Source organism: Papio anubis, chromosome X, assembly GCF_008728515.1.
Source record: "Papio anubis isolate 15944 chromosome X, Panubis1.0, whole genome shotgun sequence".
NCBI classification, from domain to species: Eukaryota; Metazoa; Chordata; class Mammalia; order Primates; family Cercopithecidae; genus Papio; species Papio anubis.
In genome coordinates this window covers 74,344,813-74,371,961 of record NC_044996.1, presented here as the reverse complement: position 1 = coordinate 74,371,961, position 27,149 = coordinate 74,344,813, and the positions used below count along the sequence as shown (strand labels likewise).

The 27,149-nt window shown below is 38.9% G+C and overlaps 1 protein-coding gene across 5 annotated transcripts in view; it reads left to right on the top strand.

Annotated features, from left to right (window-relative positions):
• ATP7A (ATPase copper transporting alpha) overlaps window positions 1-27,149 on the top strand; it is a 145,294-nt gene that overhangs the window by 9,331 nt on the left and 108,814 nt on the right. The window contains exon 2 of one of the 5 annotated variants that reach the window (XM_031660422.1): window positions 16,289-16,441. The exons of the other annotated variants lie outside the window; for them this stretch is intronic. The gene's annotated coding sequence lies outside the window, so the exon portion shown is untranslated. The remainder of the gene's footprint in view (window positions 1-16,288; window positions 16,442-27,149) is intronic. 5 annotated transcript variants of the gene reach the window in all.

The following is a 27,149-nucleotide window of genomic DNA, read 5'->3' as shown; positions in this document are numbered from 1 at the left end:
TCAAACTCCTGGGCTCAAGCGATCCTCCTACTTCAGCATTCCAAGTAGATAGGACCACAGGCATGTGCCACCATGCCTGGCTAGTTTTTAATTTTTTTTTTTTTTTTTTTTTTTGTAGAGACGTGATCTTACTTTGTTGCCCAGGCTGGTCTTGCACCCCTGGGTTCGAGTGATTCTCCTGTCTCAGCCTCCCCAGAGTGCTGGGAGTACACAGGCATGAGCCATCATGCATAGCTGCTTATTCAGGTGCCTTTAAGAAATTTTTTCCACCAGAAAAGTAGAAATGATCATACCAGACTACCTTTGTCTCCTCCCAATCTTTTATTATGGTGATGTCTAACCTTGTTATAAGGAGGAGCTTCTTTTAATCTCAGAGTCATGAGATCAGGGCAGATACTGACAGTGTAGTTCCTGAGAAGTAGTTGCTGGCTGTGCTGTTCTTCCTTTCACACTGGAAATCTTAGCTGAGACATGTAGCAGAGAGAAGACATTATGGGGAACCAGCATAGAGCTTTATAGGAGATGAGGTGTCTAGATCTACCAGTAGATCCCGATTTGCAGGTTTGAGACTCCTACCTTATTTCATCCGTAGCTGTTGCATTATACAAATCTAGTGGGCAGCAGCCACAGTCTGTAAAAATTATGACATGGACTTACGCAATGTGGCAGCCCTGGAAGCTACCCAAACCACTTCTATTTCTAGTCCTGTATTCCCTTCAATACCTCCTACATCCAGCAGCCATGATAGTCCCAACACGTTTATCATTTGAGTATCTTTGCTTCCCACTTTAAGGCTCCCCTTTAATCCAACAGATAAAATTTACATCTTTGTCTAAGGATTTCAAGGAGTTGCATAAATTTTCTTATTCTCTTTAAGTATACTCATCAAGAAAATAATACCTGCCTCGTCTAATTCATAGGGTGTTATCAGTATCAAGTGGAATAATGTATGCAAAAACACTTCATAAATTAAAGAATACTACACAAACATAATATTCTTTTTGAATGTATTATGTTGTGGAAAGAACACTGAATTTGAATCAGATGTCTGGCATCTCAGTTCTTTCTGCTGTTAATGAACTGTGACTTTGGACAAATTACTTTGTGCTTTGGGGACTTTGTTTCCTTACCTATAAAAGGAAACTAATAATGCCACTCTTATCTACCCAGAAACCTAAGAGCTACTTTTTCTTCACCTCCACATTCAGTCACCAAATTTGTTGTCTAGTTCTTAAAATTTCTTAAATTGGTCCTCCAGTGGTGGCTCAAGCCTGTAATGCAGCACTTTGGGGAGGCCGGGGCCAGCGGGTGGATCAGAGGTCAGGAGGTCGAGACCATCCTGGCTAACAGTGAAACCCGTCTCTACTAAGAAATACAAAAAAAACCAGGAAGGGGCCCAGGGTGGCGGGCGCCTGTGATCCCAGCTACTCGGAGGCTGAGGGCGGAGGGTAGGCAAGACCCGGAAGAAGTAGACTTGCAGTGAGCTGAGATCCGGCTGCACTCCAGCCTGGAAACAGAGGCGAGACTCGTCTCAAAAAAAAAAAAAAAAAAAAAAAAAAAATTGGTCCTCCTCTCTATCTCAGACCAGTTCTAATCACTTCCCTTTGGGCAGTAGCCTGTTAAAAGGCCCGTAGTAGAAATAGCCATAATATAATGGCTCACTAACCTGCAGGTGGGAGTCTCCCTCTGTCGCCCAGGATGGAGTGCAATGGTGGTGCATGATCTCTGCTCACTGCGGCCTCCACTCCCAGGCTGAGCAATTCTCCTGCCTCAGCTCCACAGGTAGCTGGGATTACAGGCACATACCACCACCAGCTAATTTTGTATTTTTTTTTGAGATGAGGTGCTCTATGCGCCCAGGCTAGAGTGCAGTGGCACCATCTTGGCTCACTGCAAGCTCCACCTCCCGAGTTCATGCCATTCTCCTGCCTTAGCCTCCCGAGTAGCTAGGACTACAGGTGCCCGCCACCATGCCCAGTTATTTTTTTGTATTTTTAGTAGAGACGGCGTTTCACCGTGTTAGCCAGGATGGTCTTCATCTCCTGACCTCGTGATCTGCCTGCCTCGGCCTCCCAAAGTGCTGGGATTACAGGCATGAGCCACTGCGCCTGGCCTAATTTATGTATTTTTAGTGGAGATGGGGTTCCACCATGTTGGCCAGGCTGGTTTCAAACTCCTGACCTCAAATGATCCACCCACCTTGGCCTCCCAAAGTTCTGGGATTACAGGCATGAGCCACTGTGCCTGGCCCTATTTTAACCATTTTTAAAGGTACAAGTCAGTGGCATTGAGTGCGTTCTTAATGTTGTACAATCATCACTGTTATGCATTTCTAGATTTTTTCATCATCCCAAACTGAAACTCTGTACCCATTAAATAATAGCTTCTCATTCTGCCTTCTCTCACCCCCTGATAACCTCATTCTCCTTTCTGTGTCTATGAATTTACCTATTCTAGGTACTTTTTGAAAAATAATTTCAATATTTATTTTTGATTCAGAGGGTACATGTGCAGGCTTATTACCTGGGTATATTGCATGATGCTGAGGTAGGGATACAATTGATACCGGCAACCAGGTACTGAGCAGAGTACACAATAGTTTTTCAACCCTTGCCCCACTCCCTCCCCACCGAGTAGTCCCCAGGATCTATTGCTGCCATCTTTATGTCTATGAGTACCCATTGTTAGCTACCACTTATAAGGGAGAACTTATGGTATTTGGTTTTCTGTTCTGCGTTAGTTTGCTTAGGATAATGGCCTCCAGCTGATTCCACGTTGCTTCAAAGGACATGATTTTGTTCTTTTTTTAATGGCCATAGTATTTCATGGTGTATATGTACAACATTTTCTTTATCCAATCCATCATCGATGGGCACCTAGGTTGATTCTATGTCTTTGCTATTGTAAATAGTGCTGCAATAAACATACAAGTGCATGTCTGTTTTTGGTAGGACAATTTATTTTCTTTTGGATATATACTCAGTAATGGGATTACTGGGTTGAACTGTAGTTCTGTTTTAAGTTCTTTGAGAAATCTCCAAACTGCTTTCCACCGTGGCTGAACTAATTTACATTCCCACCAACAGTATATAAGCATTTCTAGGTACTTTTAATAAACGGAATAATACAATATTTGCCCTTTTATGTCTGGCTTATTTTACCTAGCATAATGTCTCAAAGTTTCATCCACGTTGTAGTATGGGTGAGAATTTCATTCCTTTTTATGGCTGAATAATATTCCATTGTTGGGTAATAACATTTTAACTGGTCCTCCTAACTCCAGGCTTCGCTCTATCAAATTTGTCCTTCATGATCTGACCTTACTTACCTTTGCAATCTCCTTATTGTTACAGTTCATGCCATATGCCTCAGCCATACCAACGGTAGTCCTTAAATATGCCATGCTGTTTGACAACTCTGTAACTTTATTCATGGCTCTTTTATCTGAAATTTATTTCCATTCTTCTGGAGAACTCCTACTCAATCTTCAAGACCTGGTTTACCTAACAATAGTGGATGGGTTAAATTATGATATGTTCATATAGTGGACTTCTAGTCAGCCTTTTAAAATTATGGCATATATATTAGTGGTTAAAAGCACAGACTCTGGACCAGGCTTACTGGGATCAAATTTCAAATCTGTCACTTATTAACTATGTGACCTTGGGAAAATTCCTTACCCTCTCTGTATCTCAATTTTTTCATCTATAAAACAGGGATAGTAATTGTATCTATCCCATCAGGTTGCTGTAAACATTTAATTACTTAGAAGTATTAGCTAGGCCGGGCACAGTGCCTCATGCCTGTAATCCCAGCATTTTGGGAGCCCGAGGCGGATGCATCACTTGAGGTCAGGAGTTCAATACCGGCCTGGCCAACATAGTGAAACCCTGCCTCTACTAAGAAATATATAAAAATTAGCCAGGCTTGGTGGTGGGCACCTGTAATCCTAGCTACTTGGGAGACTGAGGCAGGAGAATCACTTGAATCCAGGAGGCGGAGGGTGTGGTGAGCTGAGATCATGCTACTGCACTCTAGCCTGGGCAACAGAGCTAGATTCTGCCTCAAAAAAATAAAAGTAAAAATATTAGCTATTATGTTTTCTTTTATTTATTTTTTAGTTTTTAAATTTTTTGTAGAGACGGGGTCTCGCTATGTTGCTCGGGCTGATCTTGAACTCCTGGCCTCAAGGAGTCCTCCTGCTTTGGCCTCTCAAAGTGCTGGGATTACAGGCGTGAGTCATTGTGCTCAGCCAAAAGTATTAGCTATTGTTATATATTAATATTTACTGTCATAGAAAAATGTTTATTATATAGTGTTAAATGAAAAGAAACATGCTGTAAACCAGAATAGTATATCATTTTTGTTAAAAATGTGTGTGTTGTTGGGTGTGGTGGCTCATGCCTGTAATCCCAACACTTTGGGAGGACCAGGCAGGAGGGTTACTTGAGGCCAGGAGTTTGAGACCAGCCTGGGCTATATTGGGAGAACTAAGCTCTACAAAAAATACAAAATTAGCTGGGCATGTGGTACATGCCTTGAGTCCCAGCTACTCAGGAGGCTGAGGTGAGAGGATTGCTTGAGCCTAGGAGGTCAAGGCTGCAGTGAGCTATTACTATGCCATTGCACTCCAGCCTGGGCAACAGAGTGAGACACTGTCTCAAAAAAATGTGTGTTTATATGTATACACACATATAATATTCTCCTAGGCTTACATACATCCCCCACCACACACACACACAACCCTCAACATGTTAGTCTTCGTTATTTCTCAGTGATAGACCAATTGGTTGTTTATTTTTTATATTTGCTCATCTATATTTTCTGTTTTTCTCCATTTGACATTTATTTCTTACATTGGAGAGGGTGAAAAAAGACACAATTAAAGCATCTATTCTGTGAAGGCTTCCCTGATTTCCCTTCCTTCATCCTTTAGGGCACCAGAATACCCTGCATTCCTGAACTCCTTAAAGCCTGTGTTATATTCATTTACCTTTTAATCCCCAACTGGGACTAGTGCAGAGCCTAAAAATTACATGCACTTAGCCATATTAGTAAGGTGAAAATGGAATTATGTGCAAGCACTTTACACATGTTATCTCATGTACATCACTCAGCAGTCCCATGAGTAAGAGTTATATGTATTTTTCAGATGAGGAAACTGAGCATCAGAAGAGACCAAACAATTTACTGAAGGTATACAACAGTAAGCAACAGAATTTGGATTCAAATCCAAGTCTGTTTGATGCCAAAGGTGGTCTTTTCAATGTATATTGAATGACTGAATGATCTAATGAATGTATCTGCTGTCTCAGATGACATAATTTATGAAAGACTTATTGATAAATAAATATGCTATATGGATGTAAAGATATGTTGTTATTTTCTGCTATATTTTCATCTGCACCCTAGATTCCGACAAGGCAAACCAGCTTTCCTTCTCCCCATGCACAATTTTTTCCCTCTATTAGTCTAAATTGGCAATTTTGGCTCTCCATTTGTCTTTTTATACTGCCCATGCTCTTTACACTCTTTAGGAACCTGACTCATAATTATGATATTAAGCTTTTCAGATTAATCTAGCCGCGTCCATCAGATTTACTGTTGTGTGTGCATGTTGAGGAAACTCATTGGAAAGTATCTGGCCAGATATAATTTGTTTCAGTGATGCCAAAGTATGGTAATTCCTAGTTTAATGTGTTTACCTTTTTCTTTTTTCTTTTTTTTTTTTTTTTGAGACAGAGCCTATTTTCCTTTTTTTCATGTGCTGATATGTCCACATTTAATTTCCTACATTCATACTCATACCGCTTTCAAAAGAAGGTGTTGTCAATGATAAAACATTAGACAGAAATAGTTTTTAGACATAGGATGTTAATTAATAAGTTCAGCCTATGGCTTATTTAGGTTTATGTTTTTGTGTGTATGTGTACATAGCCTTCATCATTTAAGTTTATGTTTTGTGTGTATGTGTGTGCAGCCTTCATCAAAAGAAAAAAGGGGGATAGTCAAGAGGCATTTTAATAATTTATTTCACAGCTACAACAGAATATACTAAACGAAAATTTAGAATTTGATTATAGCTTGACTCCCTACAATTTTTTCAGAATTAAAAATTTGAATCCCCTTTAAAGCCAACTAACTGAAGGGAAGCATCTACTTTGTGAAAATTGCCTATCTAAAATGGGGGGGAATAACCCCCCTTTAAGTACAGCACTTTTTTTATTCTACCAGAACCAGGTTTCTAAAGATTTCAACCTATTTTTATAATCTCAGTTTTTTGAGATGACAAAGTTCATTTTAGTGATTTCTAACTAAGAAAGCACAATCCACAGAACTGAAGAATGGATTCTGGAAAGGGAAACTTCCTGCAAATTATGATGAATTTATAGAAATAGTAAATATTTAAATTACATAAATAGTAAATATTATTGTTGGTAGTTATTTGTCTTGATTTCTGTTCAACAAGTGTGCATTTGAATTAGCACACAATTTATTTTATTCCTAGCAATTCAGTATATTTTTCATAGCCATCAATATTTGGGATTCTGCTTGCTTATGATTACAAATCACTTGAAACCTGCCAGTTGAAAACTCTCAAGGGTGTGAAATGATATGAGCCTTCTGTGAATTCATTCCCCTTTATCTGTATGAAATACCTGGCCAACCAGTTGTCTTTGACAATTTTAAAGTACTGTTTCCTTTCTTAAAAACTTCTTTCCAGAAGCTGGTCTCCCACACATTTCCAGTACATAATTTTTCATCCGTATCTGTCCTGACAGGGATTCAGCTTTGAATAGGAGAGAATGTAACCAGATTTTCACCCTTATTGGCCTAAGTCTTTATTTTTTGAGACAGAGTCTTGCTCTGTCACCTAGACTGGAGTGCAGTGGCATGATCTCGGCTCACTGCAACTTCCGCCTCCCGGGTTCAAGTGATTCTCCTGCCTCAGCCTCCCGAGTAGCTGGGACTACAGGCACGTGCCACCATGCCCAGCTGATTTTTGTATTTTGGGTGGAGACGGGGTTTCACCATGTTGGCCAGGCTGATCTCGAACTCCTGACCTCAGGTGATCCACCCGCCTCGGCCTCCCAAAGTGCTGGAATTACAGGCATGAGCCAACACGCCCAGCCAGCCTAAGTCTTTAAAACAGGACTTGAAAGAAATTGAAGGGTTGGATATGGGTGGGGATGTAGATCTAGACTATATTTCTGGAATGTTTGCTTCCTTCGTGCTGAAAATTGTTCTTTGGACCTTGGTATGAAAAGAGAAAATATATGAAAAACAAGAATGTTATGAAAAGTCTAAGTATTCTGAAAAATACATCAGTATACTACTTTGTAATCATACCATATAAATATTTCAGCTATAAAAATTATGACAAAATAAATTTTCTCCCAATATGTTAACTGCTTTAAAAAAAGTATTGGCAAGATTGATTATATTCTATTCTAAGAGGAAAGATAACTTTGCATAATCACCAAGATGGTTTACCAACATACACCACATATGCTGAGTATTACAGTCTTCACCAACATGAGTCAAATGCTAGCGTGAATAGGGTTGGTAGTACAAACCTACCTGGTACCTTTTTGGTTTTGCTGATTAAATGGTGCTAATGAAGCCAGGGTTATAGACTTCATCTCTGTGGGAGTCACTTGTCCTTTGAAGTCATTAGGTATGCCACTAACTCTACTCCACAGTTTTCCGAATGCAGTTTGTTCATTCAGAAAGGGAGGCTAGTACAGAGTAAAAATAGCTCAACAAAAAGCCATCATCAGTACCCATTGCCCTTATCCTCCTGATGGGGGGAGGAGGGTCTGTAATGTCCAGGCTTTCAAACTCACATATACATTTTTATTATTAATCAATGGAGGCTGCACTTAGAAATTTATTTCTTTGGACTTCTGCAATATTCTGCTTATAAAGTGTTTCTGTGGTTCCCTCTTTGCCTTTATCTCCAGACTCTTTTGTCTCAAAACTTTACGGTCTCAGAGAACTAAGAAAAGACATGGCTCACTATATGCATTTGCAGAAAGTAGTAAGGCTTTTGTTTTTTATCTCCATAAAGTGATCTCAACAAATTTCTCTAGAGTGACAAATCCACAGTTTCAGAATTGAAACTAAACAATTCTTTTGGGGTTTATTAGACTCCTCTATATTAAGTAGAGCAGTTTTAGGTGAGCCTCTGGGAATCTCATGAAACTGAGCTTCCAGTGTGGCTCATAGTCTTTTGTAATCTATACAAATCTATAGTATCTTTTATTGAGTATCATTAAAGAATGAGGTATTTTGCAGAAGTGAATTTCAAAATAACTGAAGTATACCCTTTACATTTTTGTCATTCAGAGATCTTAAAGGGGGATCTGATGCATGCATCCTACAAAGGTATCCTTGAAATATGTTAACTTTCCAAAATAAAAATACTTTTATTTCTGATTAGAACATTGATAAATGGTCAATGTAAAAACAAAATCCAGTCAATATTTATTTATTTATTTATTTGAGACAGAGTCTCGTTCTGTTGCCCAGGCAGTGGGGGCAATCTCAGCCCACTGCAACCTCTGCCTCCCAGGTTCAAATGATTCTCCTGCCTCAGCCTCTTGAGTAGCTGGGGCTACAGGTGTCCACCACCACACCTGGTTAATTTTTGTGTTTTTAGTAGAGACGGGGTTTCACCATGTTGGCCAGGCTGGTCTCAATTTCCTGACCTCAAGTCATCCACCCGCCTCGGCCTCCCAAAATGCTGGGATTTTAGGCGTGAGCCACCGCGCCCAGCCCCAGTCAATATTTAGATATCTCTCCTTTCTGAGATTTATTTTTTCTTACAGCATTTATCACTACTTGACTTTTGCGTTTTTGTTTTTTTTTTTTTTGTTTTTTGAGATAGAGTCTTGCTCTGTCACCCAGGCTAGAATGCAGTGGTGCAATCTCAGCTCACTACAACCTCCACCTCCCCGGTTCAAGTGATTTTCCTGCCTCAGCCCACCGAGTAGCTGGGATTACAGGTGCACACCACCATACCCGGCTAATTTTTGTGTTTTCAGTAGAGACAGGGTGTCACCATGTTGACCAGGCTGGTCTTGAACTCCTGACTTCAAGTGATCCTCCCGCCTCAGCCTCCCAAAGTTCTGGGATTACAGGCATGAGCCACTGTGCCTGGTTCACTACTTGATTTTATATATTCCTTTGTTTGCTTATCGTCCATCTTCCTCACGAGAATGTGAGCCCCATGAAAGAAGAGACAGTGCTCCTCTTCACTGCTGTATCACCAGCACGTAGCTTAGTACCTGAAACATAATGGGACTTCAATAAATATGTGCTGACTAAATGAAGAAAATAGAAATCACTCTTAATTCCACCATCCAGGGATTAGCCACTGTTAAGATTCTGGTATAATTTCTTTCTTCTTTTTTGGGGGGGATTTCTTTTTTTATTATTATTATTCTTTAAGTTCTAGGGTACATGTGCACAACGTGCAGGTTTATTACATATGTATACTTGTGCCATGTTGGTGTGCTGCACCCATCAACTCGTCAGCACCCATCAACTCATCATTTACCTCAGGTATAACTCCCAATGCCATCCCTCCCCCCACCCCTTCCCCATAATAGGTCCCGGTGTGTGATGTTCCCCTTCCCGAGTCCAAGTGATCTCATTGTTCAATTCCCACCTATGAGTGAGAACATGGGGTGTTTGGTTTTCTGTTCTTGCGATAGTTTGCTGAGAATGATGGTCTCCAGCTGCATCCATGTCCCTACAAAGGACACAAACTCATCCTTTTTATGGCTGCATAGTATTCCATGGTGTATATGTGCCACATTTTCTTAATCCAGTCTGTCACTGATGGACATTTGGGTTGATTCCAAGTCTTTGCTATTGTGAATATTGCTGCAATAAACATACGTGTGCATGTGTCTTTATAGCAGCATGATTTATAATCCTTTGGGTATATCCCCAGTAATGGGATGGCTGGGTCATATGGTATTTCTAGTTCTCGGTCCTTGAGGAATCGCCATACTGTTTTCCACAATGGTTGAACTAGTTTACAATCCATCTAGTTTACACCAGCAGTGTAAAGGTGTTCCTATTTCTCCACATCCTCTCCAGCACCTGTTGTTTCCTGACTTGGGCAAAGGATATGAACAGACATTTCTCAAAAGAAGACATTCATACAGCCAACAGACACATGAAAAATGCTCGTCATCACTGGCCATCAGAGAAATGCAAATCAAAACAACAATGAGATACCATCTCACACCAGTTAGAATGGCAATCATTTTTTTTCTTTTTTGAAGAGCAACCCTATTAACTGATCTGGTATGATTTCTAACAAAAGTATTTTTCTTTTACATACACATTCTCATGTGTATATATACATTTATACAACATTTTAATAAAAATAGGACTATCGTCAATTGTTTGTAGCCTTTTTTCACTTTACTCATCACAGACATGATGTCATTAAGCCAACAACTCTGTGTTTTTAATGGAGATATGATAATGTATTGGACCAATTCCATATTGATGTTTAGGTTGGTTCCAGTTTTTCAATCACATAAACAACCTTGTGATAAGCATCCTTAGCCATACATCTTAGTACAGTTGTCTGTACCTTTCCTCCCCTTTGAATATATTCTTAGAACTGGAATTTCTTGGTTAAAGGGTATGCATATTTTAAGACTTTTCTTTGAGACAGGGTCTCACTCTGTCAACCAGACTGGAGTGCAGAGGTGCAAACGCGGTTCACTGCAGCCTCAAGTGATCCTCCCACCTCAGCCTCATGAGTAGCTGGGACTACAGGTGTGCACCACCACACCCGGCTAATTTTAAAATTTCTTTGTAGAGACAGGGTCTTACTGTATTGCCCAGGCTGCCTATTTTAAGACTTTTGATAAATGTTGCCAACTTGTCTTTTGGAAACTCTGTCAGGATTGGTGTTAGTTTATACTACTCTCAGCAGTATATCATAGTTTGTTAACTCAAAACTATTTTGATATTAATGATTTTGGAAAAAAAAAAGACTTTCTAGAACACATTAAGTATTTTTAGTGCTTTATTGCTTTTCTAGGCAGAATATCTGTACCTGATTTAATTGTAACACACACACACACACACACACACTCACTCATATATATATGGCCTGACATGTGCTCGACCTGTTATTGCTCACTGTCCTTGAGTTGAGAGTAGTGTTCTTCCTTCTACCACTGCCTCAGGAAAGGGGCATAGAGGTCCTTTCCAGAGCTGAGAATGTCAGTAAGAGATATGTGTTCCTTGGCATCTTGACTTCCTAATTGGAATTTACTATATGTTTCCCCACATGAAACAGTGTTATAGCACTATTAATGTATAGCCCAGCTGCACTATTGTCTCAACTCCTAAAAGTGGGCCTTTGAACCTAGCCATCATGTATAAAGTTCTTCCTATGAGAAAACATGTTTCATCTTCAATATTGAGAAACAACTGTTCAAGAAACCCATTTTTAAATTGAAGGTACTCATTCAGTAAGTACATATTGAGGGCTTATTGTATGTGTGAAGATAAATGTGCTAGGCCCTCAATGGGTAATTCTTTTCTTGATGATGCAGTGTTAAGGTACCCCTGCTCCCTAGTCGTCGTTTTGGTCAGGTCAGGACAACTAGTTGCAATTGTAACCCAGGGAGAAAATATTACTGGAGTGTGTTTGCTAGGCAGGGGACCACTTACAAGGGTTTCTGTAGAACTTTGGAGGCCAGGATTAAAGGAATAGCTGCTCAGAAGAAGTAGAAGAGAAAAACATACAGGAAATGGTAAGGAAGTGGGAAAGTTGGAAAGATTAATGTGTTTCTTTTAGATTAAGAGGAGAAGAGGGTACTGTTTGTCTTCTCAAGATGAGTGAGGATGGACATTCAGGCTGACATTCGGCCATCAAAATGCCTTGTGTAGGAATATTAGTCTTTGCATATACCTTTACAAAGCTGACCTGTCATTGTTCTCTTTTTGCTTGAGGATGGTGCCATACTGCTGCTGCCGTATACCCAAAGAATTGCTTGAAACCATCCCCTTCATTACTTCAACTCTAATGACCATTACTTTTCATTAATTTAGGCTGTATTCTTTTCAGACAACATAAGGTAGGGGAAAAGAGCATACTTTTTGGAATCTCTGACGCCTGAGTTAGAGTCAGATTCTATCATTCATTAACTTATTTGTATTAGGCAAAGGGGCTCTCATTATCTCTTCGAACTTGAATCTTCTCTAGAAGGAGAAAAGTTTTATGTGATTACTAGGATTAAAGTGTTTAAAATGTCTGGAGTGTTGATAGGAACTAAATAAATTTTAATTTGTTTCTTTTTTTTTTTTTTTTTTGAGACAGGGTCTCATTATGTTGCCCAGGCTGGTCTTGAACTCCTGGACTACAAGCAATCCTCCTGCCTTGGCCTCCCAAATTTCTGTGATTACAGGCATGAGCCACTGTGCTCAGCTAAATCTTAATTTCTTTTATTCTCCTCTCCTCCACCTCATTTTCTACCCACTACCAGAATCATCTTCTATTTTAAAAATCTGTGTCTGAAAGAATACCATTATAAAATTAGTATATGAGGTTAAACATAGCCACCTGGCCATGTGTTTAGCTCTTGTCCTTCACAAAACTCCATTAATGTGACAGTGAAAAGATTTTAAAAAGGTTACACCTGCAAGGAAAAGAAAACAGGAGAGCTAAATCAGCAGAGAGATGAATTTAATATATTTTTGGAAGATAGGAAGCACATGAAGAGGGAGAACCTTCCTGCAGAGGATATTAATGAGAAGTGAGCTCTTTAATCTCACATTACCCATGATAGGCTCAGAATTTGAAGGTAAGTTGTTTTTACTGAAAGGTGAAGAAGAGACCCAGGGCTGAAAATAAGGGAAGTGTTTTAAAAACTGCACAGGAAGTGATTGGACCTCTTAGTTTTTCTCAGGAGACCAGGAGTATAGTCTCAGTATTAAGTGAATCTGAAAGACTCTGAGCTCCTGGACAGTGGGGCAGAGTGGAGGATACTAAAGCATTGGGTTGAGAACAGGGGAATTCAGTGGAAGTCTGCATACTGTGTGGTCAGCCCCTTCCCCACACCTTGCTCCCAAATATAACAGCAAATAGAGCTTGCTTTGCAGATGGGAGACTGGAGAATTCTTTTCTTGGAAAATGAATGATCCCAGAGAAAAGAATTCCAGATGGTAACATGATAGGGTTCTGCAATGAAAAAGCTAGCTAGCTGCCATTCACTCGATACTGAAATGCATAGTGGTTAAAGGCATGGGCTCTAGAGTTAGGCTTCCTGAATTTGAACTCAGACTTAACTACTTACCAGCTATATGACCTTGGGCAAGTTACTTAACCTATTTGTTCCTCAGTGTTCCCATCTTTAGGATGGGGAAAATTATGTTTACCTCAAGGTTGTTGTAAAGGTTAAATGAGTTAACAAAGCACTGTTGATGGTAAGCTCTAGTAAATATTAGCTGAGGAAGGAGGAAGTACCCAGGGGGACTTCCTTAGTTGTCAGAGGCAGCTCTGGACTTTAGATCATGCCCCATGGTGACCAGCAACCTTTTCTACTTAGGTAGTACATGGGGTCTGAAGCGGGGCTTTGACCCCACAGAAGACACCTTTCCTCAGTCCCTCTCTCTCATTCTTAACTCTGACTTTTAGGAACATTCTTAAGACTGTCTCCAACTGGAGCATTGAACTCTTACTGTTCATTTATTCAATAAATGTTTATTAGGTGCCTACTCTGTGCAAGTACTGCTCAAGCTGCTGGAATAACAGCAGTGAACCAGGTCTGTAATAATAGCTAACATTTACTGAATGCTTACTGTGTGCTTTACATGTGTTAAGTTGTTGAATTCTTGAAACAACCCTCTGAAACAGATGCTGTTATGATCTCTATTTTACAGATAAGGAAACTGAGGCACAGAGATTAAATAACTTGCCAAGGTCACACAGCTAGCAAGCAGCAGAGATAGGAATCAAATCCAGACAGTCTGGTTCTTGAGGCTGTTTAAAAAAAAAAAATTGTAGAAACAGGGGTCTTGCTGTGTTACCCAGGCTGGACTGGAACTTGAGTCTATGTTTTTAACCATTTTGCCTCCCTGTTCTCATGGAGCTTATGTTCTGGAAGTGGGAGACTGACAGTAAATAAGTAAACAAAGAAAATAGAGACCAAGTAGCAATAGGCAGTACCAATTGAGTATCCCTTATCAGAAATGCTTAGGACCGGAAGTGTTTCGGATTTCAGAATTTTTGGATTTTGGAATATTTGCATATATGTAATGAGATATCTTGGGGATAGGACTCAGGTTTAAACATGAAATTCATTTATGTTTCATCTATAACTTGTACACATAGCCTGAAGTTAATTTTATTATTTTAAATAATTTTGTGCATGAAACAAAGTGTGTACAATATACCATTAGAAAGCAAAGGTGTCACTATCTCAGCCACCCATGTGGACAATCTGTGATCAGCCTAACCATTGTTCCTGACTCTGAATTTATATGCTACTGGTAAGCAATCATTTTCTTGCACTTATTCACATACCTGTAAATTTTAATCAATTAAAAAACATGACATACCATTAATACAGTGAAAAACAAGGTATTCAGGGTAGTTAAGCAGCACAATAGCATCACCAGAATTCCTTTTTTAGCTGTTAAACCACAGCAACAAACAACAACAAGTTTTCAGTCTCTACTTATGATACTGTGTTTTGATTAAAAGATTACTGTATACTATATTTTATGTTTTTAGGTGAAAAGAAACATTAGAAATAGGTGAAGGACCAGAAAATGGGTCCTCTAGGGATGAGGAGGCATTCTGCTGCATGGCTTTTAAAAATGTCTCTTCTAGGCCAGGCGTGATGGCTCATGTCTGTAGTCCCAGCATTTTGGGGGGTCAAGGCAGGAGGATTGCTTGAGCTCAGGAGGTCGAGACCAGCCTGGGCAACATAGCAAGACCTCGTCTCTACTAAACATTTAACAAAAAATTAGCTGGGCGTGGTGGCACACACCTGTAGTCCCAGCTACTTGGGATGCTGAGGTGGGAGGATTGATAGAGCCCAGAAATTTGAGGCTGCAGTGAGCTATGATAACACCACTGTACTCCAGCCTGGGCAACAGAGCAAGAACCTGTCTCCAAAAAAACCCTAAAGTTTCCTCAAGAGTCTTCTGCCTCGTTAACAATGGTTTTTTCTTAGAAGTCTCTCTTTGATATTTTGGACAGATATGATTTCTTGTTCTGTTATGAATGCACGCAGGTACGTTGCAGCTGAAGGGAGCTGGGAGAGCCTTTTTTTTTTCCCCTTAGGGATGCTGAATAAACTGTTGTGTGCCTGCATTTTGATTGCAACCCATCACATGAGGTCAGGGGTGGAATTTCTCAACTCGTGGTATCATGTTGGCACTCTAAAAGTTTCAGATTTTGGAGCATTTAAGGTTTCGGATTTTCTTTTTATTTTATTTTATTTTATTTATTTTTTTTAAGTGATCTTTTTTTAAAATTTTATTTTATTTTATTTATTTATTATTATACTTTAAGTTCTAGGGTACATGTGCATAACGTGCAGGTTTGTTACATATGTATACTTGTGCCATTTTGGCATGCTGCACCCATCAACTCGTCATTTACATCAGATTTTCAAATTAGGAATGCTCAACCTATCTGATAACATATAAAACAAGGATCGTGATACAGAGGGACTGGCAGAGGGTAGCTTTAGTTGGGGTGGTCAATGTTTATGAGCACCAAGTGAGATAAGTTATAGTTCTTTTTTTTTTTTTTTTTTTTTTTAAATAGCCTTACTCTGTCGCACAGACTGGAGTGCAGTGGTGTGATCTCGCATCAGCCCCCAGAGTAACTGGGACTACAGGTGTGCACCACCACACCTGGTTTTTTTTTGTGTGTGTGTCTTTTGTAGAGATGGCATTTTACCATGTTGCCCAGGCTGGTCTTGAACTACTGCGCTTGAGCAATCCACCTGCGTTGGCCTCCCAAATGCAGGATTACAGGAGTGAGCCACCAGGCTTGGCTGAGTTCTTTAAGAATTAATTACTTAGAGTATTGCTGTCTCTGCAGATTTGCAAAATGCCCTTTTTATGATTTGATTTATAATGCTACCCCCACACATTTTAATATTACTAATAAAAAGCAGGAATAGTTCATGTGCACTGGTGTCTTAGTGTGTGTGAGGGACTATACTAAGCAATTTATATAGAATGTTTCATTTTATGCTCATAGCAATGCTATAATAATTCTTTTCTTTTTCAGTCATGGAAAACTAAAGCTTCAGGAGACAAGTGACAGGCCCAGGGCTTTAAATTTAGCAAGTGACAGAGCCAGGATTTGAACAGCGGTAGCCTGATTCCAGAACCACTGCTGTTAAATACTTAACCATTTTATCGATGAAGTGACTTGTGCAAGGTAATTCTTTTTATAAAAAATAGCCAACTTTTATAGAGATATAAAATATTCTAAGCATTACTGGGTCTTCACAGTAACAGTGAAGCTTACCTATATTTTGGAGGCTTCAAGATAGGACATAAACAACACATTTTGAGTAAAGAAGCTTCTAGGGTTGTATGATTTTATCACCCCAAATTAGCAATTTTGTTCATATGAACTAAGATGCATAAGATTCTTTAGCACAAAGCCAGAGCCAGGATTTGACACCAGGCCGTTTGACTTAAGATGTAGAGCCACTCCACTGCAGAGTAACTGATAACATGTAACTTATCTTTGTTCAACGTACTGTGGGAAACCAGTCTAGTGAAATTACATTTTAACAGTACCCAAGGAATGTTTGTTAAATAATTTTTAGTTTTCTAAACCTTCTAAATTTCTCACAACAAAAGCTGAGTGAAGGCAGTTTTATTTTACAGACTTGGAGATAGTGTAGAGCAGTGGCCCAGAGTGAGAGTTCTTGGGTCAGATTGTCTGGTGGCTTCTGCTAATTTTCACTTCTTGATTTAACTGATGCAAGTATTTTTTTTTTTTTTTTTTTTTTTTTTTTTTTGAGACGGAGTCTCGCTCTGTCACCCAGGCTGGAGTGCAGTGGCCGGATCTCAGCTCACTGCAAGCTCCGCCTCCCGGGTTTACGCCATTCTCCTGCCTCAGCCTCCCGAGTAGCTGGGACTACAGGCGCCCGCCACCTCGCCCGGCTAAGTTTTTGTATTTTTAGTAGAGACGAGGTTTCACTGTGTTAGCCAGGATGGTCTCGATCTCCTGACCTCGTGATCCGCCCGTCTCGGCCTCCCAAAGTGCTGGGATTACAGGCTTGAGCCACCGCGCCCGGCCTGATGCAAGTATTAATATAACTTTGAATAGGCAACCTTGCCCTCCAAGCCTTAGTTCCCTTAATTGTGAAAGAAGCTAATATAGTATCTTCCTCATAGGATAAGTATGAGGACTAAATGAGACAACCTGTCTACAAAGTGCTAGGCATGGTGCCTTTTGACCAGCCATCTCTTATCTTGGAAATGGACCCCTCATTCATCATTCATGAATCCAAAGTGAAGTTTTGGCTCCATTGCCTTGTTTATCAGTGCCTGAAATATTCTTCTGACAAATAGTGTGCATGAACTTAGAGTATAGACTTCCCTGACGTATTTTTATTGCTCAGTGCCAAGTTTAAAAAATTTATGGTAAAATACACATACCATAAAATTTACCATTTAAACCATGTTTAACTGTACCGGTTCTATGGCATTAAGTATAGCCACATTGTCGTGCAACCATCCCTACCATCCACCTCCACCTCCACCTTTCTTCATCTTCCCAAACTGAAACTCTGTACCCATTAAACAACACTAGTGGCAGTTTTTGCTTATTATTCTTTTTGACTGAGGCTGCTAGTTAGGAGAAATGTTACTCTGTTTGTACAAAGAAAGACTTTAAAAGAAATGTGATTAGAAATCTATATTATCCCAAAAGCATAATCCATAAATAAAAAATGGATATACTGGACTTAATTAAAATGAAAGCTTTTGCTCTGTAAAAGAAAATGAAAAGACAAGTCATAAACTAGGAGAAGATATTTTAAGTCAAATTTTTGTTTAAGAGATGCAGTCTGTGTTCTCCAGGCTGGACTTGAACTCCTGGCCTCAAGTCATCCTCCTACCTCAGCCTCCTGAATAGCTGGGACTACAGGTATGTGCCACTGTGCCCAGCTGCAAATCACATTTTTGACAAAGATTTGTATCCATAATAAACTTTTAAAACCCTCCAAATGTAACAATGAGGAAACAACCAAATAACAAAATGGGCAAGAGATGTGAATAGAGACTTCACCTAGAAGATATGAAAATAGCAAATAAAGGAAATGCAGATTAGGCAGATGAAAATTAAAACCAAAATGACAATTATAACAAATGTACCACTCTGGTATGTGATGTTGCTAACAAGGGAGGTTGTACGTATATGGTGGTAGGAGGTATTTGGTAAATCTCTGTACTTTCTGCTCAATTTTGTTGTGATCTTAAACATCATCTGTAAATAAAGTTAAAGTGAGATACCACTGTACACTTATTTTTAGAAGGTCTGGAAAAAACAAAAGTGGCAATCCTAATTGTTGACAGGTGTGCAGAACAACTGGAACTTTTATACGTTGCTGATGGGAATACAAAATGACACAGCCACTTCGGAAAACAGTTTGCCAGCAGTTTCTTATGAAATTAAACCTGTATCTCCAATATGACTCAGCAATCCTACTTCTAGATATCTCTCCAAGAGAAGTGAAAACCTGTGTTTACACAAAAACCTGTATATGAATGTTTATACTAGCCTTGTTCAGCATTAGTCAACAAAAATTGGAAACAACCCAGTTATTTCAACTGGTGAAAAAGATGAATAGATTGTTGTATATTTATACCATAGAATACACTCCTTGATTCATGCAATAACATAGATTAATCTTAAAATGCATTTTGCTATGTGAAAGAGACCAGATACAAAAGGCTATGTATCATTTCATTTATCCACTTATATGAATAATCATTCTGTTTATATGAAAATCTGAAAAAGCAAAACTATAGGGAGGAAAACAGTGGATGCCAAGGTTTGGGGGTAAGGGAAGTATTGCTTATAAAGTAAAGGCATGGCATGAGGGAATTTTGGACGTCATGGGATGGTTCTCTCTCTCTCTCACACACACACACACATACACACACATACACACACACACACACCCCCCCCCCCCCCGCTACCTCTCTCTCTCTCACCAACTGTCACCAAATTGATGGGCATGTTGTTAGTGTTAATATTTGGTCTGGTGTACTAATTATCACCCTCCCCCAAAATCTATATTATCAGCTTGGTAGCATATATAGTACGGTTTCATTAAAGAAAATAAATGATGATTTATTAACTAATACGTCATATGAAAAGTCATAGAAGCGTGTTTTTTAGTTTAAAAATATGGGTATGGGGATATACACACACACATTTATTTATCGTAAACTTCTTACTTCACGGGAAATTGCTGGTTATACCAGATAAACTTATTCCACTGCTTGAGCTTTCGGTAGACCATTGTGCAAGTTAATGATAAATTTCACGAGCATAACACCTACTTAAGTTTCTCAGACTCTGTTACAGAAAAGCATTTATCTTGCGGTTCAGGCAGCCTGGGATGGAAGGTAAATGCTTTCTTTTTATAAGTATCCTGAAATCTCAAGTGTAATAGGGAACACGATATTAACATACATTTTCAAAACGCCTCATTCAGTTCTAGTTCCTTTTTTTTCCTTACAAACTTAAATCTCTTCATAACCATCAGACGCCATACCACCCTTGTGAAACAGCCTGCTAGAACTAGACATGTCTCGGGATTCTTAGAGGACTGGGCTAACCAAAGTGGGATTTGAACTTGTTTGAGGAATAAACATGGGTAGTGAGCTGAACCTCTTAATTCCTAGAATTTATGGGTTTAACACTACAAGGGTTGTCACCCTGTTTATTCCTGTAAATAATTAAGACATGTTTATTGTAGAAAACTTCACAATGCACAGCAGAGATTATAAGAGTACTACCATAATTATTACTCCTAAGATAGCTGTTCATTTAGTCTTACAAATTTTGCTATGTAGGTATATACATGTGTGTCTGTCCATGTCTCCTTTTAAAAACAACCAAAAAACCCTCATTTTAATATTCAATATATTATTGATTGTCTTTGTATGTCAGAAAATTTGAATATAATAGTTGTGTATTCTACTGAATATTTGGAATATTATTTATTTTACCAATTCCCATTTTATTAGTCTTTTAACTTATATCCACTTGTTTTGGCTGGGCGTGGTGGCTCACACCTGTAATCCTAGCACTTTGGGAGGCCGAGACAAGTGGACCACTTGAGTCCAGGAGTTCGAGACCAGCCTGGCCAACATGGCAAAACCCCGTCTCTACTAAAAATACAGAGAATTAACCGGGTGTGGTGGTGTGCGCTTGTAATCCCAGCTACTCAGGAGGCTGAGGCACGTGAATTGCTTGAACTTGGGAGGCGGAAGTTGCAGTGAACTGAGATTGTACCACTGCACTCCAGCCTGGGTGACAGAGCAAGACACTGTCTCAAAAAAAAAAAAAAAAATTACATATATCCACTTATTTTTGCTCTGATGAATATTGCTATATTAGTATCTTTGAGTATCTCTCCATTATCCCTCCATTTATTCCTGAAAGCAGTATGGCCAGGTCAGAGAGTGGCACTTTTTTTTTTTTTTTTTTTTTGAGAGTCTCCCTCTGTGGCCCAGGCTGGAGTGCAGTGGCGCGATCTCGGCTCACTGCAAGCTCCGCCTCCCAGGTTCATGCCATTCTCCTGCCTCAGCCTCCTGAGTAGCTGGGACTATAGGTGCCCACCACCATGCCTGGTTAATTTTTTCTATTTTTTACTGGAGACGGGGTTTCACCGTGTCAGCCAGGATAGTCTCGATCTCCTGACCTCGTGATCCGCCCGCCTCAGTCTTCCAAAGTGCTGGGATTACAGGCGTGAGCCACTGTGCCCGGCCGGCACTTTTTTAAAACTTATTTTTTATTATCAAAGTAGTACATATGCTCATAGTAATGAGAAGACACAAGGTGCAAAAAGGTATAAGGTTAACAGTAAAATGCTCTGACTTAACAGTTCCCCTCTCAGAGGAACTGTAAAATAAACAGATATAAATTTACGTTAATTTATACATTCTGTAGAAAATTCATGTGTGTTAGATGATATATTTGTTTTCTTGAAACATCCACTCTAATTACAGAGTTTACTAAGGTTGAGTTAATATAGAGAGGTATTAGAGAGTTTAATAAGGTTGGCAGTTAAATATATCAAAATTATGCAGTTACACAATTATGTCACGTATACACCAACAATAATCATCTAGAAAATATAATGAAAAAATCTGTTATTCATATATATCTTCTTATTAAGTTTATTTCTTTAGTTTGTTTTTGTTTTTTTGGGGGGGACCCCAAAAATACTAAAGAATAAACTTAAGAAATGTGTAGTAAGATTCAATATTGTAAAAAGAGGTTAACTATTTAAGTTAGTCTATAAATTTAAGAGATTTTGATGGAGGGAGGATCTGACACAATGATGTTAAGGTTCATATGAAAGAGTAAATATTTGAAAACACACAGACAAATTCTGAAAAAGAAGGATGACAAGGGGGATGTGCCTTATTAGACAAAAAATGCATTAAAATGTACAACAGTTTTAAAAGTTAACATTGTACCTAATATGTTGTACACTTAAAAATGTGTTAAGAGGGTAACTCTCATGGTAAGTGTTTTTACTCCAATAAATAAAATTTTAAAGAATTTCTTCATTCCCCCCCCCCCAAAAGTACTGGCACCAAAATAGAATAACAGATCAAGGGAAGAAAACATCCCAAAAGAGACCCCTGAATAAAAATTTAGTGTACTGTATATTTAATAGTGGTAGCTTTTCAGGTAGATGAGGAAAGAGTGGTTTACTTAACAAATGGCATTGGGACAATCAGTTAATGATTCTGAAGAAAAAAAGTTAGTTTCTTATGTTATATACTTAAACTGAAATAAATTCTAGATGAGTTAAGGATTTAAATGTAAAGTACAAAAGGTACTAGAAGAGAATATAAATTGAGGTAAGAAAGGCCTTCCAAAGCCTGACACCAAAGGCATGGTACTTAAAAATTTAAAAACCCCACAAACAGATAAAAGATAAACAAGAAACTTAAAAAAGACTAACAATATATGACAGGTAAATGATGAATATCTTTAATATGCAAAGATCTCTTACCTATCTGTAACAAAAAAGGTAAACAAAAGAAAAATGCACAATGGAGGTAAACAGGCAATTCACAAATGAAGAATACAAATGGTCAAAAAAAATCTCACAAAGTTATTGGAGATAAAAAACAGATGATCATTTTTCACATAACAGATTGACAAAGCTTAAAAAGAATTTTCATAGTACCTGATAAAAGTGTGGCTAGACACTCTCCTATACTGCTAGTGTAAGTGTGAAATGATATCCTTCCAGAGGGTGATTTACAGTATGTATCACAAGCCTTAAGAAGTACTATTTATATTTAGAACATGTGGAAAAATAAATAAATAAGTACTATTTATATATGTCATTAGTGAGTGTATAAATTGATACAGTTTTTCTGGAGGGCAGTTTGGAACTATTTATCAAAGTTTAGAATGTACATGCCCTTTGTCCTAGCAATTACACTTCCAGGAATTTTATCTAAAAGATATGCTCATGAAGATGTATATACAAGGATATTCATTGAAGCAGGGTTTATAATAGCACAGAACTGAAAACAACCTAAATGTTAATCAAAAAGGAACTAATTAAATAAAATATAGCATATCCACACAATGGAATATTACAACCTTTTTATAAAATGGTAGGTCTATCTATTTTCTTTGGGGATAGTTCAGTTTTGTTTTTTATTGTGGAGGTCTGTATGTCCTTAAAAAATTTTTTTCTCTTTTTAATAATTAGAGATGAGGTCTCACTATGTTGCCCAGGCTGGTCTTGAACTCCTGGCCTCAAGTGATCCTTGGCCTCTCAAAGTGCTGTGATTACGGGCATGAGTCACTGCACCTTGCAGGAGGTCTATGTCTTGATACAAGATGTAAAAGATATGTTAAATGGAAAATGCAAGGTGCAAAATAGTACATATAGTATGATCCCATGTGTGTAAAGAAGAAAAAATAGGAAAGATGGGCATTACGGAGGCTTTAAAATGCACTGGGAATAATAAAGTTTTCATTTTTATCTTTAGAGTATAATTCGTGAGTGAATTCTTTTCAATTTTTTTCCCGGTTGACTTAAAAGCTCTGTTGATTGTGGATCTGAGAACTAACATCACATGCTATAAAATCCAAATAGAAAATATCTTTAAATTATTAGACAATGTAAAGCTTATGAGACTATAAGAATAAAATTACTGCATTCCTTTGCTTATTAATTAAGTATAGCACACTAACAGAATTTATTTCTATGGGAACAATGTTAACTCATAGGCCCCAAATGGAAATTATATGCCAGGGTAGAGATTCAGATCTTTGAGCCTTTTGGCAGATTTTTCTCAGAAAAAGAAAGACATTCTCGCAGGTTTACTATTTTTAGGAGATTGAGATGACCATGATGTCTCAGTTATCCAGGCAGTCTGACCTCTAAAGTTATTTTGCCCAATGCAGATTGATTGGTATTTGTTATTGAACTGAGTCTAAAAAAGAATATTTTCTCAACTCCAAGTCATCATATTATCTTCTAATATCAAAATCTTCATTTAACATACTAACTTCTGTAATTGCTCATCCATGGGGTTTTAATGTAACTTACCCATGTCTTGTTCCTAATTTGATAAATTTTCTATATTACTAGTTTTGGAGTAGAAGATTTAATTCAAATGTTACCAAATTCCTTTGTCCCAAATCTATCCCCAAAGTCAGAACAGAACATGCTGTTTTCCTCAACCAGTTTAGGAACTCCTTTTTTTGTGGGGGATGGGGTTGGGGGGACAGTGTCTCGCTCTGTTACCCAGGCTGAAGTGCAGTGGGGCGAGCATGGCTCACTGCAGCCTTGACCTGGTCCCAAGTGATCCTCCTTTCTCAGCCTCCTGTGTAGCTGGGACCACAGTCACGTGCCACCATGCCTGGCTAATTTTTAAAATTTTATTGTAGAGACGGGGGTCTCATTTTGTTGCCCAGGCTGGTCTTGAACACCTGTGCTCAAGCAGTTCTCTCACCTTGGCCTCCCAAAGTGTTGGGATTACAGGTATGAGCCACCGCATCCAGCCCTCTTTCTCTGAGAGTATTATTTTCTTTTCACAAATGGATTTTTCTAGGCTTTTGTTTTTTGTTTATTATTTATTTTTTGAGACACAGTCTTGCTCTGTCACCCAGGCTGGAGAGCAGCGGCATGATCTCGGCTCACTGCAAACACCGCCTCCCGGTTTCAAGCGATTCTCGATTCTCGTGCCTCAGTCTCCCGAGTAGCTGGGATTACAGGCAAGCACCCCCATACCCAGCAACTTTGTGTATTTTTAGTAGCAATGGGGTTTCACTATGGCCAGGCTGGTCTTGAACTCCTGACCTCAGGTGATCCACCTGCCTTGGGGCCTCCCAAAGTGCTGGGATTACAGGCATGAGTCACTGTGCCCTGCCTTCTAAGCTTTTAAACTAATTGTAGTGAGACTTGTTGGTGCTGCTTTTTAAAAATTATCCTTTTGTGATTGAAGAAAACTGTTTTTCTTTTTGATTCTCTTACAAATTTAAGATTAAATAATCTTACAAATTTGAAAATTAAAGAATCGCATTCTGCTAATTATTTTAGTGCCCAGCACTAAAAGAATTCCTTTTTTGGTATGTTTTCTATCAGCCTTCTCTTACTGTTGTTTTCTTCACTTCCTTAATTGCAGTTTCCTCTTTGTTATCTTTAACCTTTGCCCATTTCTGCTTTTAAACGGGAACTGTATATGACCTGCTTACTCTTGGGTTTGGGAAAAAGCTATCTACAAATGTCCAAGGCTATAGAAGACAATAAATGCATCCAAGTCAGGCAAAGAAAATGTTTGGCTAATTTCCGCATTTTCTTTGTTATTTTCCTGAATAGTAAAGTAATAAATGCAAAAAAAAAAAAGAAAAAGATATTTAAAAAATAAATAATACATGCTTGTTTTAATGAAACTAAAGTAATATAGAATTACATAAAGTAAAAAGAGAGTCACTCCCTCAAAGGGTAATCACTATTAATAGCTTGTATTCTTCTAGACCCTTTACTAGTCACAGATATGCTTCCATGTCAGTATATGCAGATTTAACTTGCTGTTCTTAACTGCTGTATAGTATTCTATAGTATGAATGCACCATAATTTATTTATCTATTTCCTAATTGATAGGCATTTAGAGAGTCTCCAAATTGTAACTATTTTAGATATGCTTACACCTATAACTTTATACATCTGTGTAAGTATTTTTGTAGCTAGATTCTTTTAAGTAAAATTGCTGAGTCAAGTTATGTACACGTCATATGTTGATAAGTATTGCAAAATTGCCTTTCAAAAAAGGCCATAGCAGGCTGGGCGCGGTGGCTCAAGCCTGTAATCCCAGCACTTTGGGAGGCCGAGACGGGCGGATCACGAGGTCAGGAGATCGAGACCATCCTGGCTAACACGGTGAAACCGCGTCTCTACTAAAAAATACGAAAAACTAGCCGGGCGAGGTGGTGGGCGCCTGTAGTCCCAGCTACTGGGAGGCTGAGGCAGGAGAATGGCGTAAACCTAGGAGGTGGAGCTTGCAGTGAGCCGAGATCCGGCCACTGCACTCCAGCCTGGGCGACAGAGCAAGACTCCGTCTCAAAAACAAAACAAAACAAAACAAAACAAAACAAAACAAAAAAGGCCATAGTGATTTACACTTCATTAACAGTAAGATAAAATATTTTTCTATACCCTTGACCATCCTTGATAGATAGATACGTAAGTCTTCTAAATTTTTGCCAACATCATAAGAAAAAAACACGATGTCATTGTTTTAGTTCGTATTTAAATTTCTCAAATTTGTGTTTTTAACTAGTTTAGTTGAACATCTTTTCACAGCTACATTATATGTCAAATAAAAAAGTTTGTAAATTAGATCGTATGCTATAAACCTTCAGCAAGAAAAAAGTGTACACAGAAGAAAGTGTGTAATTGTTTACCCCTCTTTTTCTGCATATGTTTGAAATAAAGTAACATAGTATATGAACTGATCATCTTTTCAGGTGCCTATAAAGAACTCCCAACTGGTAGACTTTAGCATCCGTTGGGATGATAGGCCAAGTGATATTTTTAATTTAAAATTTTTTTAGAGACAGGATCTCTATAGCTCAGGCTGGAGTGCAGTGACATGATCATAGCTCACGGTAACCTCGAACTCCTAGGCTCAGGTGATCCTTCTACAGCCTCTTGAGTAGTTGGGACTACAGGTGCACTACCATGCTCAGCTAATTATTTTTTAAAAGTTTATTTAAAGACGGGACCTTTCTATGTTGCCCAGGCTGATCTTGAACGCCAATCCTCAAGTGATCCTCCTGTGCCCGGTCCCAAGTGGCTCTTTTCTACCCTGCTATCTCACTTGTTATCTGGCTGAACAGGCTCAAGTCTGCCAGTGAGAGTGACTTAGTTTTGTGGACAGTTTTGTCATTCCTCAGTATGGTATGTATGTATGTGTGTGTGTATGTATGTATGTATTTATGACAGAGTCTCTTGTTGCCTAGGCTGGAGTGCAGTGGCACAATCTTGGTTCACTGCAACCTCCGCCTCCCAGATTCAAGCAAGTCTCTTGCCTCAGCCTCCCAAGTAGTTGGGATTACAGGCGCCTGCCACCACACCCAGCTAATTTTTGTATTTTTAATTGAAATAGGGTTTCACCATGTTGGCCAGGCTGGTCTTGAACTCCTGACTTCAGGTGATCTGCCTGCCTCAGCCTCCCAAAGTGCTGGGACTATAGGCATAAGCCACCACATCCGGCCCAGGATGTTATTTAATGTTTTGTTGAGACAAGATCTGACTCTGTCGCCCAGGCTGGAGTGCAGTGGTGCCATTTTGGCTCACTGCAACCACTGCCTGCCTGGCTCAGGTGATCCTCCCACCTCAGCCTCCTGAATAGC